The 14,973-nt window shown below is 40.8% G+C and overlaps 1 long non-coding RNA gene across 1 annotated transcript in view; it reads left to right on the plus strand.

The window, feature by feature from the left end:
- The first annotated feature begins 520 nt into the window (after window positions 1–520).
- Window positions 521–14,973, plus strand: part of LOC142831154 (uncharacterized) — a 38,827-nt gene continuing 24,374 nt past the window's right edge. Inside the window, exon 1 of the long non-coding RNA XR_012906821.2 lies at window positions 521–785. This is a non-coding gene — a long non-coding RNA (uncharacterized LOC142831154). The remainder of the gene's footprint in view (window positions 786–14,973) is intronic.

The raw sequence follows: 14,973 nt of genomic DNA on the forward strand, positions 1-14,973 counted from the left end.
CACCCACAGAAGTTGGTCCAATAAAAAAAAAAAAATCTCATCCACCTTGTCTCTGTCCAATATCCTGGGACCAATATAGCTACACACATTGTTAGATAGCTGTCATACAGTCATACTTAATTATTATGCAATAGCTCAATTATAGTAGATGTTACATCAAATCACCTATCTACAAACAAACAAAAAAAGCCATGGATATCAAAAGAAACCTCCTGGAAGTAATTAAAAACAAGGATTCTGCAAAATAGAGAATCAGCCTAGAGAGAGTGGGGTGGATTAAATTGTTGGGTTTGTGATAGACATTAAAGACTCCTGTCAGAATGGGGCTCCAACAGGTCAGCACTGCACAGACACAGCTAAACACAGTCCCTTCTCCAGTAAACTTATGCTCTTACGTAACCAAATGAACCTCTTTCTCACTTTTCTGGGATTATCATGCACTCTCAGCTCCTGATACTAGATCCACACCTGCAGAGCTGAGTGTTGGGGCATAGACTCCTGATATCAGGAAGCCTTTCAAGAATGAAAATGCTTACATGTGGTGCTCATTAAGAACTGTGCTGTTAAAGGTGGGGCGGGGCTGGCTCTTTCCTAAAAAACTCACTTTTTCAACCTTTTCAATAGTCCTGTGATAGGAAGTGGATTGGGAGAGAGAGACACGGGGTAATGATTTGTTGCTGTGTGAAGGAATGAACTGGGTTGAAGGCCCTATTTGGGAAGAGGAGAGAAGCTGAAATAGAGTGCAGTCCTGTAGTGAAGCGGAAGAAGGAAATATTTTTATAGAAGTGAGTTTGACCACACTCTGCATTGTTTGTTCCCACGTACTCTGTGCATACAGAAACAATTGTAATTCCACATGCCTAGGGAGACATGTCTGTCTATACAAAAATCAAGTATGTTTTCTATTAGTGTAGATCCATTGGCTTTGGCTGCAGTTTAGACAGGGTACACATGACTTTACCAGCAGGGCTAAGAAAACAAGGTAAAATGCCTTTTCTCTGTGCTACAGCTCCCACTGCTTCTGCCACCACTGTAGAACCATACATGTAATTTTGCATTGTGGACACAGTCATAGTGTCTGGCAGACCCCTTGTGATGACTGACCATGCTTTATTTTATGTTTATGGAGTAAAGTCTGTTCCCATAGAAGTGAATGAGAGTTTTGCCATTGATTAGACTATGAACAAAAAGAAGTTGTACATTTATTGTTTTCCTTCTTGTGTTGACACCTCATTCCCATATAACCTTATTCTCTCTTGCAGCCTAATAGAATCTGTGAATTTCCCTGAAAGAATGTGATTTTGTTTGCTCATGTAGTTTTCTCCATGTGTCTATCTTTGCAGTGGATCAGTTCCATGTTCTGTTTCTGTAACACTGTTCAGCAGAATATGTTTAGCAAGCTCCTGGATTGTTATTGTAGCCAGGTGGGTGATTATACTGCTCACTGATTTCAGTAAGCCAAGTATGTCAGACTAACGCTTGCTAGATCATCGATTGTGGTGTTGGACAAGCCATTATTCAGAGATTCAACTTAAATACACCATTGGAATGAGTGTGAAAAGAGACTATGTACTGTAAGTCTGAAGTAGATTGACAGTCAATTCCTGATTCTCTTAGAAGCTGTACATGTTTCAGCTAAAAATGTGCTTGTTTCATTCACTCCTTTGGTGCTTTTTTCAAAGTTCTGACTTGTCTTTTCCTAAAGCACAACAAATATTTTTCTCTTTTGGGTTTTGATCTAGACAGTTTATCAAACCATTCGGGTAATGTGAAATCAGTGGTCATTTTTTAAAACAATTGTCAAAGCAAACAGAACCAGCCCTTCATAATCTCCCGATTCATAGATCATTCTATTGCTCTACGTGCAGTGAGTTGTTACATATAAAGATGCTATAGTGTGATGTCTTGCTACACGTACTAATACCATAGAACACACTGCTGAACTGCTGCATTATTTAGTATTACTGCCAAGATTTAACATCCTTTTCACAAAGCATGTTTTGTTTTCAATCTCCTATTACCAACATAGAAACAGTCTGCAGCTTGTAGTTTGCTACCTTTCTTCTTGTTCTCCAATCCTTTTAATCCAGTAGCATATATTACAGGTTATTGTTGTTGTTTGTTGTTTTTTAAACTAGATTTCACTACAGGTTGTAATGTAATACAACCCACTTCCCCAACCCCGTTTCTGTTATGTTCGACATTAGCAATGCCGATCTTGATTATCTTGGGATAAAATTATTTAGCAGTCATTAGCCCAAATCAGAGAGGAAGCTGATTTTATTTTTTTATTTATTTTAGGCTTGGTAAACATGATTTAAGGTAATGATTATCCAGAGCTTATTTCTTCACTCAGCACTACTGAAGTATTCTGTCCTTCCAGCCTAAGATGGAGAGTAGAATATAATTTATATGTGGTCCTCAAACAAAAATCAGATGTTTCTGTCAATTTTTGCTTCACACATTTTATAAGCTCTGTAAATTAAATGCAATAGATAGTGTTGCTCCATGCCTGCATTTGACAAGGAAGTGGAAATTGATGGACATCATTATGCCATTGGAAACTGGTAACACTAATTGAAGCTCTGGTGACAAAACCCTGACTTTGTCCTGATTCATGGATCTTGACTTAGTGGGAATCCCTCCAATCAGAAATTAATTAATGCAGATATGGCCAAAGCTCCCATTACAATCAAAATAATCACATTTATTTTTTTGACCTGTTGGGTATTCTGTGGGCTCAGAATTATTAGCATAAGTTTACTACTGTCTGAAAAATAAAATCTTGAGCGTGCACCATTATTAAAGCTGCCCAGTCTTATTGTAGCATAAAACAAGACACTGGTTTATTGATCTTACAAAATAACATGTATGCATTTTTTTACATGTATGTATTTATAAACACTTTATATTGAGTGTGCCAGAAAACCAGCAACCCATGTTTTTCACTGAATGTAGGATCTGGAAACTGCTGGCCTTTTCTCCATCTCCCTTTTTTTGCATTGAAGTGGCAGGTATAGTGTATTTGTAGGAGATAGGCTTAATACAATTTGTTTGCTGAGATAAGTGTAATCCAACTATGTGCAAAATGTGCTGTGGTAGTGGTAGCCTCACAGATGTGCATTTAATACCTGTAGTTGAATCTGAGCAAACTTAAAGTGGATTGCTTAATCACTAAATGGCACAGCTAGTGTTAGTGTAAATCAGAAGTAACTCCACTGGCAGACATTTTTATACTGGCCTATCAAAGACCCTTTCTCTAACCTGTTTGATTTTGTGTGTAAACAGACAACCTTAACTTTACAGCGAGGGTCAGGTAGATGATATTTCTAAATCTATTGCTCCCTGTTCGTTAGCTTAATGCCAGCATCCTATCTTAGTGAAGGCTTTTTTTTTTTTAAGTGAAACATTTTGGTGACATAGGCTAAACTTTCAGTTAGTTACTTTAGGGCTATTTATTGTTAAAAGGAGATCTGCAGTGTTAAGAATGCAGTACGGATCTTTAAAGGATGGAGGGTGATTAATTAATGAAGTGGACATACAAGACATTTGCAGTATTGCAGTGGCATAGCCAAGAGTAGGCCTGGCTGAGCTGTGGGTCCACCCATCCCCAAAGATTGCTTTTGCCCCAGTCTGCCTGTTGGCATCCCTGCCGAGGTGCGGGGTGGGATCCCAGGGCTTGCCCTGCACCCAGGCAGGAGCACCAGGTGGATGGAGCAGGCCAAACATCCCAGCCCTGTTCCCTCCCATCCCATCCTCTCCAAAGCTAGTTGTTGGGAATCAAATCAATATCTCCTGCCCCCCTCGCTTGCCCCCCCATTATTGCCCACCCATTGAGGATATCTACTGGGGAAGGGGGGTATGCAGGGTGTGCATAAAACGTCATTAATGGTTCACTAAATGTTGGCATAAGTTTGTTGGCATGGAAGATATATGCTAATTGTATTGAAATAGGACAGATGTTATTAGTAAATAAAAACTCTTCAGAAGGCATATATACCAAGTAAATCTGCCTTGTTTTCTCAATAATGTAATTTTCCTAATTGAAACATTACTCACTTCCTGTATGATTTGAACACACTCTAGATTTCAATAAATATTGATATGCTTGCCATGTCTCAAATAGGATCTGTATCCTTTTTTCTCCTCTTACCCTTTTTGCAACATTTTTTCTTATGTGGAGCATGCACCTCATAGTGTGTATGTGAGAAACTTTTTTAAATGGATTCAAAATAAGTTCAAATGTCTTAGGATTGATGCCAGAGAGTCATAACCAAACTGTCTGGATGATATGTATTATATCTCTCAGATTTTCCTTAATAAGCCTTAATTTGTTTAACCCAAATTTGTCAAAGATGAACTAAAACCACAATCTTCTTTCCTTTTAGATTGATACATTCTAAAGCCAGAAGGCACCACTGTGATCTTCAGTCTGACCGTATAACACAAGTCATAGGTCTTCTTTGAACTGATTCCTGCTTGAAGGATTAATAGTCTTTAACTACCCTCAGTGCTGTGTATATATTAATATAGCACCATCAGCTGGAAACCAAATTATATTGTACACGTGTAAAAGGTGACTGAGCTATGGTCAAGCTGCTGTGGAGAATTTACTTTTCTTTTCTGACATTTGTGCATACAACTCTCAACCACAAAGCTTTGTTAAAATGTATCCACTTAACACACTATACAGGACTTAACTTAGGGTGTGTCTAGACTACCTAGTTTTGTCAACAAAAGTGGACTTTTGTCGACAAAACAATACCAGCGTCTACACTACCGCGGAGTTCTGTCGACATAACGTCAACAGAACTCCGCGGTTTTGTCAACGCTGGTAAACCTCATTTTACAAGGCAAAACACCTTTTGTCGACGGAGTTCTGTTGACAGAAGGTGTTATTGCCTGTAACGTTGCGTCCAGACTACGGAGTTCTGTCGACAAAGCGGCTTGCTTTGTCGACAGAACTCCATGTGTCTGGACGCAAATTGTCAACGGAAGTTTTGTTGACAGTATCTGTCGACAAAGCTTCCGTCGACAAAACGCGGTAGTCTAGACGTACCCTTAGATAAGGTCACCCAACAAAAGGACTTGTGCCTCCTTTACTTTTTTTTTTTTTTTTTTTTTTTAAGATGGTCATTATTATTATTACCCAGCATTGCCCAGGTCTGGCCTGGTAGGGCTGCAAACCTTGTATGCTCGGCTTTCCTTGGGGCTGTCCAAAGGTGGGGGGGCACACACCCTACCTGCTGGTTTTGCCCACCTGCTGGCCTGAGTGCAGTGGGTTAGGGGCCATGCAGGCCACCTAGCAACTTCTCCCTGGGCAGGCTGGGGTGGTGGAGGCCCTGCTGCCAGTAAGCAACTGTTCACTGGGGTGCTTGCTGCCCCCTGTGGTCATTCATGAGTATAACTGTCCTGCTATCACATCCCTTCCTTTCCATTTGATGTGAAACAACCACATTCCATGCACATCCCGTTATCTTAAAATAATTTAAAGCAAGGTCAGGGTTTGGTTGTTAAGAGGAAGCTACATACCAAGTTTGGGGGTCCTGGCTCTCACCGTTTAGGAGGAGGTTTTGAACAAATGCACTCATATTTGTTCACTGGACCAAAATGGCTGGACCAATACTTACCAATATGTCCACTGCATACTAAGCTTTTAGAAGATATTTGGGGATAAATTAGAGCTAAATAACACTGAGCGCCAGGACTGATAGCTGTAGACAAATTTTATGTGACTGTGGGGAAACTTGGCCAAACCCATGATAAATGGACATCTAACTGAAATCATGTCAGACCACAGGTCTTGCTGGACCAGAATGTACTGGACTAGAGAGGTGCAACCTGTACTTACATTTTAGTATGTAGTATATGGAACAGTATGAAGTAGTCATGGTGTGTTTGACATTTTAATTTATACTGACTTCGTTAGTGCTTTTTCTATGTAGCTTGTAAAAAAAACTAGGCAAATCTCTAGATGAGTTGATGCACCCCTTGGAAGACCGGTGTGCTGAGTACCATAAACCTAGATTAGGGGTGGGCAATAAGCGGGCCACATGTGGTTTGTCAGGGTCACCAGAAACTTTATTTACCTGCTCATCTGCAGGTACAACCCCTCACAGCTCCATTTGGTCATGGTTTGCTATTCCCTGTCCCTGGAAGCTGCGGAAACTTCTATCACCAGGCTATCACTTCTCACAGCTCCCATTGACAGTTGTATGCTAGATGTTGCAAACATTTACCTCTTGAGGTTCCTTCCAGCTCTACATTTCTATGATTATATACAGTAACAAATTCTATATTTTTAGAATTTCTTATCACCTGAGAAGTCATTATTATACAGACAGGGGAGTTTGAGAGGGAGCACAGGAGATCCCACCACTAAACAGGCTGCCAGGGGAGTGGACTAGCTTTCATGTGAGTGAGTTCACTTGACTGTGTGTTTGCATTTTGTTTCTGTTCTGTTGTAGGTTATTTCAGGTACTGTGGCAGTCAGGATTGTGAGACTAGGAGTGTTTGATCTTCTGCTTCCTTGATTACTTTTTATCAGTCTCACTCAGCCTTGGGGATCAGCCTCTCCTTGTGTGGCTAACAGAGTGATAGGCCTGACCAAGGTGAGCCGACTTTAAAAGCCAGAGGCAGAGTGACTGGGGGAGCAAAGCAGACAGGGGAGTTTGAGAGGGAATTTGAAAGGAAAAGTCCTACTATGGATAGGAAGACCCGCAACACCTGTACCAGCACTGATCCTGTTGCCAGGGATGCCGCTACCCAGATCCTGGTGTGGTTTTGCAGGCACTGTGGCTTGCAATTCTCACTTACTGAAATCCAGGCTGGGGGACCATCTAGTGCTGAGGAGTATCCAAATCCACAAGGAATTCCTGGAGAGTATCCATGTGGAGATTACTCAAGTTGAAGATGCTACCTCATTACTAAAGACTGCTAACAAACCACTGGTGGAGGAGGAGATGGCTCTGTCTCCAGGGGGGACACTGGCAGCTGGTCACTTCTGGCAACAGGCAATACTCCACCCCTGCTCTCAATCCCCCCACCGTGGTTCTGGAGAACTTTTATGCTTTTCTGGATACGGAACATAAGGAATCACCCCCTAAAGCAGAAGAGAAGCCTTGTACCCCCAAGGCTAGGAGATCTGCAGCCACCTCTGCAAGGAGGAAACGTAGAGTAGTGGTGGCTGGAGACTCCCTTCTGAGGGGGTGGAGGCACCCATCTGTGCCATGACATGTCATCTCAGGAGGTATGCTGCCTTCCAGGGGCCTGTATCCGAGAGGTTACAGAGACATTGTCGAGGATTATTCAGCCCACTGACAACCACCCTATGCTACTCATCTATGTGGGCACAAATGACACTGCAAGGTATGACTTTGAGCAGATTGAGAGTGACTACAGGGCTCTGGGAGTATGGGCGAAAGAGTTTGGAGTGCAGGTGGTATTCTCTTCAGTCTCTTCCTGTCAAAGGTCTGGGCCCAGACAGAGGTGGTTATGAAGATGGTGTCATCAGGAGGACTTTGGCTTCCTTGATCATGGAATGCTATTCCAAGAAGAAGGACTGCTAAGCAGTGATGGGGTTCACCTTTTGAGGAAGGGGAAGAGAGTATTTGGACACCAGACTGGCTGACCTAGTGAGGAGGTTTGATGGGGGCAGGTGACCAAAGCCCACAGGTAAGAGAAAAACATGGAGACCAGGGTGATGGGTCAGAAATGGGAGGGAGTATGGGCTATAATAGCAGACATATAGGAAGGAGAAGGAAGAACTGGGGGGAAGGGGCAAAATCAAATCAGTATCTCAGATGCCTATATACAAATGCAAGAAGTATGAGAATAAGCAGGAAGAACTTGAAGTGCTAGTAAATAAACACAACTTTGACATAGTTGGTATCACAGAGAATAGAGGAATAATACACACAATTGGAATAGAAGGGTACAGCTTGCTTAGGAAGTATAGGCAAGGAAAAGAGAGAGGAGGTGTTGCCTTGTATATTAAAAGTGAATACACTTGGACTGAGGAGGAAATGGACATAGAAGATAGACTTTTTCAGAGTCTCTGGGTTAAGTTAAAAGGGATAAAAAATAAAGGTGAGGTCATGTTTGGGGTCTATTGCAGATCACCTACCCAGGTGAAAGAGGTGGATGAGGCCTTTATTTTATTTTAGTTTTTTTTAACAATAAAATCAGACAAAGCACAAGATTTGGTAATGATGAGGGATTTCAACTATCCAGACATATGTTGGGAAACTAACACAGCAGGGCACAGATTATCCAACAAGTTCTTGGACTTCATTGGAGACAACTTTTTATTTCAGAAGATTGAGAAAGCTACATGATCTAAAAATCAAAAAGGAATCATATAAAAAGTGGAAAGTAGGTCAAATTACAAAGGATGAATATAAGCAAACAACTCAGGTATGCAGGGGCAAGATTAGAAAGGCAAAGGAACAAAGAGCTAAATCTAGTTAGAGGCATAAAGGGAAACAAGAAGATGTTCTACAAATATATTAGAAGCAAGACCAAGAACAGGGTAGGCCCATTGTTCAGTGAGGAGGGAGAAACAATAACAGGAAACTTGGAAATGTTACAGGTGCTTACTTACTTAGTTTCGGTTTTTTGTCAAGAATATTGATGGTGACGGGATGCCAAACAGTGAATGCTAGAGAAAATAGGGTAGGTTTAGAAGTTAAAATAAAAGAACAAGTTAAAAATTACTTAGAGAAGTTAGATGTCTCCAAGTCACTAGAGCCTGATTAAATCCATTCTAGAATACTCAAGGAGCAGATACAGGAGGTATCTGAGCTTTTAGCTATCATCTTTGAAAAATCATGGAAGATGGGAGAGATTCCAGAAGACTGGAAAAGGACAAATATAGTGCCCATCTATAAAAAGGGAAATAAGAACAACCCAGGAAACTACAGGCCAGTCAGTTTTACTTCTGTGCCAGGAAAGATAATGGAGCAAGTAATTAAGGGATTTATCTGGAAGATAAGATAATAGGTAACAGTCAGCATGGATTTGTAAAGAACAAATCATGTCAAAGCAATCTGATAGCTTTCTTTGATAGGATAACAAGTCTTGTGGAGAAAGGAGAAGCGGTGGACGTGGTATACTTAAACTTTGTAAGGAATATGACACGGTGTGGCATGACCTTATCAATAAACTAGGCAAATGCAACCTAGATGGAGCTTCTATAAGGTGGGCACATAGCCAGCTGGATAACCCTTCTCAGAGAGTAGTTATTAACCTTTCAAAATCATGCTGGAAGGGCATATCAAGTAGGGTTCTGCACTGGTCTGTTTTGGGGATGGTTCTGTTCAATATCTTCATCAATGATTTAGATGATGGAAAAGAAAGTACACTTATTAAAGTTTGCAGATGATACCAAGCTGGGAAGAGTTACAAGTGCTTTGAAGGATAGGGTCAAAATTCAACATGATTTGGACAAACTAAAGAAATGGTCTGGGGTAAACAGGATGAAGTTTAATAAGGACAAATGCAAAGTACTCCACTTAGGGAGGAACAATCAGTTTTACACATACAGAATGGGAAGTGATTGTCTAGGAAGGAGTACTGCAGAAAGGGATATAGGGGTCATAATGGACAACATGTAAAAATTGAGTCAACAGTGTGACAATGTTGCAAAAAAAGCTAACAAGATTCTGAGATGCATTAATAGCAGTTTTGTGAGCAAGACATGAGAAGTTATTCTTCTGCTCTACTCTGTGCTGATTAGGCCTCTTTTGGAGTATTGTGTCCAGTTCTGGGCACCATATTTCAAGAAAGATGTGGAGAAATTGGAGAAGGTCAAGAGAAGGTCAACAATAATTGATTAAAGGTCTGGAAAACATGACTTATGAGGGAAGAATGAAAGAACTGGGCTTGTTTAATTTAGAAAAGAGAAGATTGAGAGGGGACATGATAGCAGTTTTCAAGTATCTAAAAGGGTGTTATTAGGAGAAGGGAGAAAAATTGTTCTCCTTGGCCTCTGAGGTTAGGACGACAAGCAATGGGATTAAATAGCAGCAAGGTAGGTTTAAGCTGGACATCAGGAAAAACTTCCTGCCTGCCTGGGTGGTTAAACACTAGAATAAATTGCCTACGGAGGTTGTGGAATCTCCATCTCTGGAGATATCAAAGACCAGTTTAGATAGTCATCTAGATCATCCCTGATAGATGGTGCTGGGTCCTGTTATGAGGGCAGTGGGTTGGACTTGATGACCTCTGGAGGTCTTTTCCTGTTGTAGTGTTCCATGATTCTATGATTATAGCCACTATAGTTCACTTACCTGAATCTGAAAATGAAAATATTAATATTAATTCTCTAAAATGTATAGGGTATTGCAAATATACCCTCAGTTCATAGACAGTTTTGATTATAAACACTTCAATGTGAGATGCATAGTTGGTTTTGGATTTTTTGGTTACAGTACCCAACTACAGAAATACATTATGCCCTGTTTCAAAGTAACTTTAAATCCTTATTTCAAGCCTCCTCTGTTTAAAACAGTTTTTTTTTGACCACACAAGTGCCTCATTTAAGATGAAATAATTTGTGTATGATAGTGGTTTTTGTTCTTATTTTTAATGGTATGGATATTAGTGTGCTAGAAAACTTTTATGACCAGATCTTTCTAAAATGAAATAGAGCTATCTTTGACTTGTCTGCAAGGAATCATCCAGGAAGATTAATCCAAATTAACTAAAGGTATGAGTTCTAAGTGGATTGATTAAACTGTATAAAACCCTCATGTGAATACTCTCATTCAGAGTTAAAATGGTCTTTACCTTAATTCACAAAGTGTAACAGGCCATTGATATTTACAAATGAGTTCTGAGCCCCAAAAGATTAAGAAATACTGTTATATGTGGAGATTCAAGGTACTTATGTGGAGTTTCTGAGGACCTCTTTGAGTAATAGCTCTTCATAAAGAGTTAAAGTATTTTTTCTTGCCTCTTGACTAACTTTTAATGCAGAGAAAGAAAATCATATTTAAAAAGTTTTCCTTAGTCACTTAATAGTTATACATGGTAGATGGATGGCAGTTTTATAAGCAGTATTGTGAGCTTGGTGAAAACCTGATATGGGTTAAAATCTCACACAAACTGAATGGTGAATGAGTTGTAAGAGACAGTTAAGGAGTCATGCCTAAAATGAAGCCAAATAGAGTGTGCATAGAAACTAGCACCATGTGGATATTGGCCAAGGTTAGGGAGGCAGAATATATGGAAAGTGAACAGAGAAGGGTGGGCAGGGAGAGAGGGAAAGGGACAAAGCAAGAAAGCCAGGCAGTTGCCTGTGAGCGTAGTTGTGTGATCCTGAGATAAGCTAGATAGAGAGAAATTTGGGTCTGTTGGCTAAACAGGCTTGGAGCTGCAAGGAAAGAAACGGCTCCTTTCGATTTGGCTCCTATTGCATTCAGAAGAGAGATTTTTGTCCATTGCTTGTAAGCCATATTTCATTTAAGAAATACCAGTCCCCATCAATTTCTGCTTAAACTGGAACAACCGCACAGCCCCAAAATATGTCTTGCTGCTTAGGTTGAAAAAAGGGCAACAGCAGTTGCAATAAGACTCCAAATTGAAGTGTTCTCTCTTGTTAGAAGTTTCTTGTTGTTGTCCTGACTGTTAAAGCTATGAGAACAGGAGATACTTCTCTAAATTGCTGTCACCCTGGGTCCTGATCAGTGTTTCCTCTTGTGACTTTCCTTCCATGAGTGGAGTGAGTTTTGTCTTGTGCACAAATATTGCTGTCCTGTGCACTTGTTTGGATGGGTGCCACTATGGCACCCATCATTTACTAACTATATATATATATATAATAAAATGTTAGTGCCAGCTATGTAACATGGCAGAAGATGGAGCCAGAGCTAATGCATCTGCACAGTAAGTGGGGCTCCACTTACTGTGCAGATACATTCACTCCAACCCCTGTTATACCTGTCTCCTCCTCTACCCCCGCATTGCTTCGCCTGCCATCCCCCCGGCCCCAGCTCTCTGTGGCAGCAGCCACCTGCTAGCCCCACGGCTCCAATCCCAGGAAGCAGCAGCTGCCCACCATGTGGCCTCGGTCCTGGTGGCTGCTGCCTCCCAACATAGTTTCGGCCCCGGTGGCCACCAGAACAGCCACCTCCCACTGCGATTGTGACTACGTCCCCCTCCCTGCCCTCACCCACCATGTGGCCCCAGCTGTGGGAGCAGCTATACCACTCACTTTCCAGGTCCAGGAAGGTAAGTGCTGCTGCACAGCTCTGCAAAGGAGATGGGCGGGCTCAGAATTTTTTGTGTGCAGGCACACACCGTGGAGGGAACACTGGTCACCAATGCACTATGCAGTGACTGTGAAAGGAAACCATCAACAATGCAACCTACAGCTGGGATTTCCTGAGGCTTGCTTTTGAAGGGGATAGTCTTGGCCAAACAAAATCTTCTCTGATGTTTAATGAACCTTGATTTAATGTTTGTGTAAATTGTCAAGTATGTCTCTGCTTAAAACACTACAAAAGTACAGCTGTGTCACTCACTGTAGATACTACTTAGGCCAAAGAGAAGGATTCTGCTGTCAGTGTAGGTAATTCACTTCCCCAACAGGTGGTAGCTTAGTTGAAGAAAAAATTCTTCTGTCAGCCTAGTGCTGTCTACACCCGGGTTAGGTTGGTATAGCTATCTCAGGGGCATGGATTTTTCACACCCTTGAGAGACATAGCTGTACCAATGTAAATTCCTAGTGCAGATAAGGAATTTGGAATGGGACCACTTTCACATAACTTGTATGAAAGGGATTATTTACATATGAACTCCCCAAAAGAGTGCCTGAGGCCTATGAAATCTCCCTTGTTAATCTGATATTAGTATCTCTTCTGTTTATGTAAAGTGCTGCTTAGATTCTGAAATTCTTTTTTGTGGCGGACTGCGGGGAGAGAAGGAATTACTTCCCACCTGTTTTTCTTAGCTAATGTTCTGGAACCAAGTTGTGACTCATAATAAGAATTTGTTGAATTATTATGTGTTAAATTTACCTCAGGTTTTGCTTAGTTCACAGCACAGAGAACTCATTAATATTTTTAAATAAAGCACCCATTTATCCTCCTCTTTCATTCTTCTTTTTGTTTGCTTTCAAGCCATCATTTCATTCTGATGATCCTGTTACTCCTCTCTAATGCTTGAAAGAGCTTTGCCTGCCTGTTTGGCATAGTCCTGAATTGACTTGGATTATGTTTATTCAACATGCAGCACTATATTTAATAGGATGGCCTTTGTTCTTCTGCTAGAATAATTAGTTAGTATTCTAAAATAGTTTCTTTTTTGAGCCTGCTGACTTCGAGCCTGACCACTCATTGCTATGATATTGATTTTCATTTCTTTGCCACTATCACAGAGATCTGTTTGTCAGCAAAACCAGCGGTTTGACTATGCTATTACTGTATTGAAAAATTGTCTGGTGGATAGAAAGGCATGTTAGATTCCATTTTCCTCACTAAACCTCAACAAAACAGAGGCTCCATGATTAGATCTTCCCATCAGTGCAAGGTCACCTCAACATTTTGATCTAGTTTTAGATAGAACTAACTTTTTTTTGTATAGTACATTTAAAAAAAACTTTCTTCCCAATGAACTATGTGATTTGAACATCACTGTATTATTGCTACTTATCACATCTAAAAGAGAATCCACCAACTGATTGTATTCTTTCTCTGCCTCAGGTTCATTCATGCTTTCTTATCTTTTCTTTTTATGCTTGTTAGCTTGTCAAACAGACTGACTACCAGCCCACAATGGCTGGGAAAGTTCATGATGATCAAATATATGTGCACGCTGCTATTTCACAAATTTTAATATCATTATATTGCTGACTGTCAAATTAATAGTAGAATTTTGCGGCTGTCTGGCAACCCCCTTCGTGGTCATGAACTGGATTTAATTTTAAGACACTTAACCATTAGCACTTATCAAAGACAGAGATTTGCAAGTTCCAATTACAAAACTGCATAAACTGAATGGCAGAACAAATACTTATTTGAAGACTCTGGGTCTTGCGTTACATCAAATATTGTAGATTATTTTGTTGGGTGAGCAAGCAAGGTCTTGCACTCAAGTGAATGGAGTTTGTCTGCAATATGCATCCAACCAATTCCAAAATTTAAAGGGATTTTCTAAATGGATGGAACCCAAAAGAAGAAATCAAAAAAGACTAAGAGGGAAATAGGGAATACGTGGAACACCTGGCAACTACTTTGGAGAGCCAGCAGCTTCAACCATTTCTGAAGTTGTCTATAGCTGAGAGAACCAGATGATGGCAGTCATTAACATCTTCCAGCATAACACCCTCTCCTCCTCTTTTCCCTCTCTTCCCCTCCTCCCCCCCCCTATTTTAGCTCTGCTCATTCTCCTACTACCCCGTTAAGTATTGCTACCCTGAAAGATTTCTTACCCAGAAAGAATAAATGACAATCGTGGACAGATATGGGAGCAGACATAGCCCCAGCATGTGGTAGAGGCAGAAATGGGATGTATACATAGAGCCTTTATAATGTGGGAAGGAGTTGGGGAATTGCAGGGAATCCCTGAAATAGAAGGGAATGTCAGAGTGGTACACAAGGAGTTTGGGGCACAGAGGTAGATAGAAGGATTCAAGAAGCCAATGGTGGGTATGGTATGGTTGGTCTAAAGAAGCAACAAAGTTTGTGATCCTCTAGTTTTACCTGTTAGCCCTTGTTTATGCAGAAGCATGTGAGATTTTCCACGTGTGTAAATTGCCTCTGTGCAAAATTGTGGCTTTAAATATCCACTGCTTTGAGTTTCTCTCACTTAGCCCATCTGGGTCTCCTTAAATGTGTTCATTCTAGATGGCTTTAGCCTCCCTTCCATCATCTCTTCAACTCCTGATTCTGCTTCCATGTGCACACAGATGTTCTGGCCTTCAGTCTTTCACTGCCCTTGTAATAAAATTCACTCCAATTAATGAGCCATCAA

Source organism: Pelodiscus sinensis, chromosome 12 (assembly GCF_052426305.1).
Source record: "Pelodiscus sinensis isolate ZL-2025 chromosome 12, ASM5242630v1, whole genome shotgun sequence".
Taxonomy (NCBI): Eukaryota; Metazoa; Chordata; order Testudines; family Trionychidae; genus Pelodiscus; species Pelodiscus sinensis.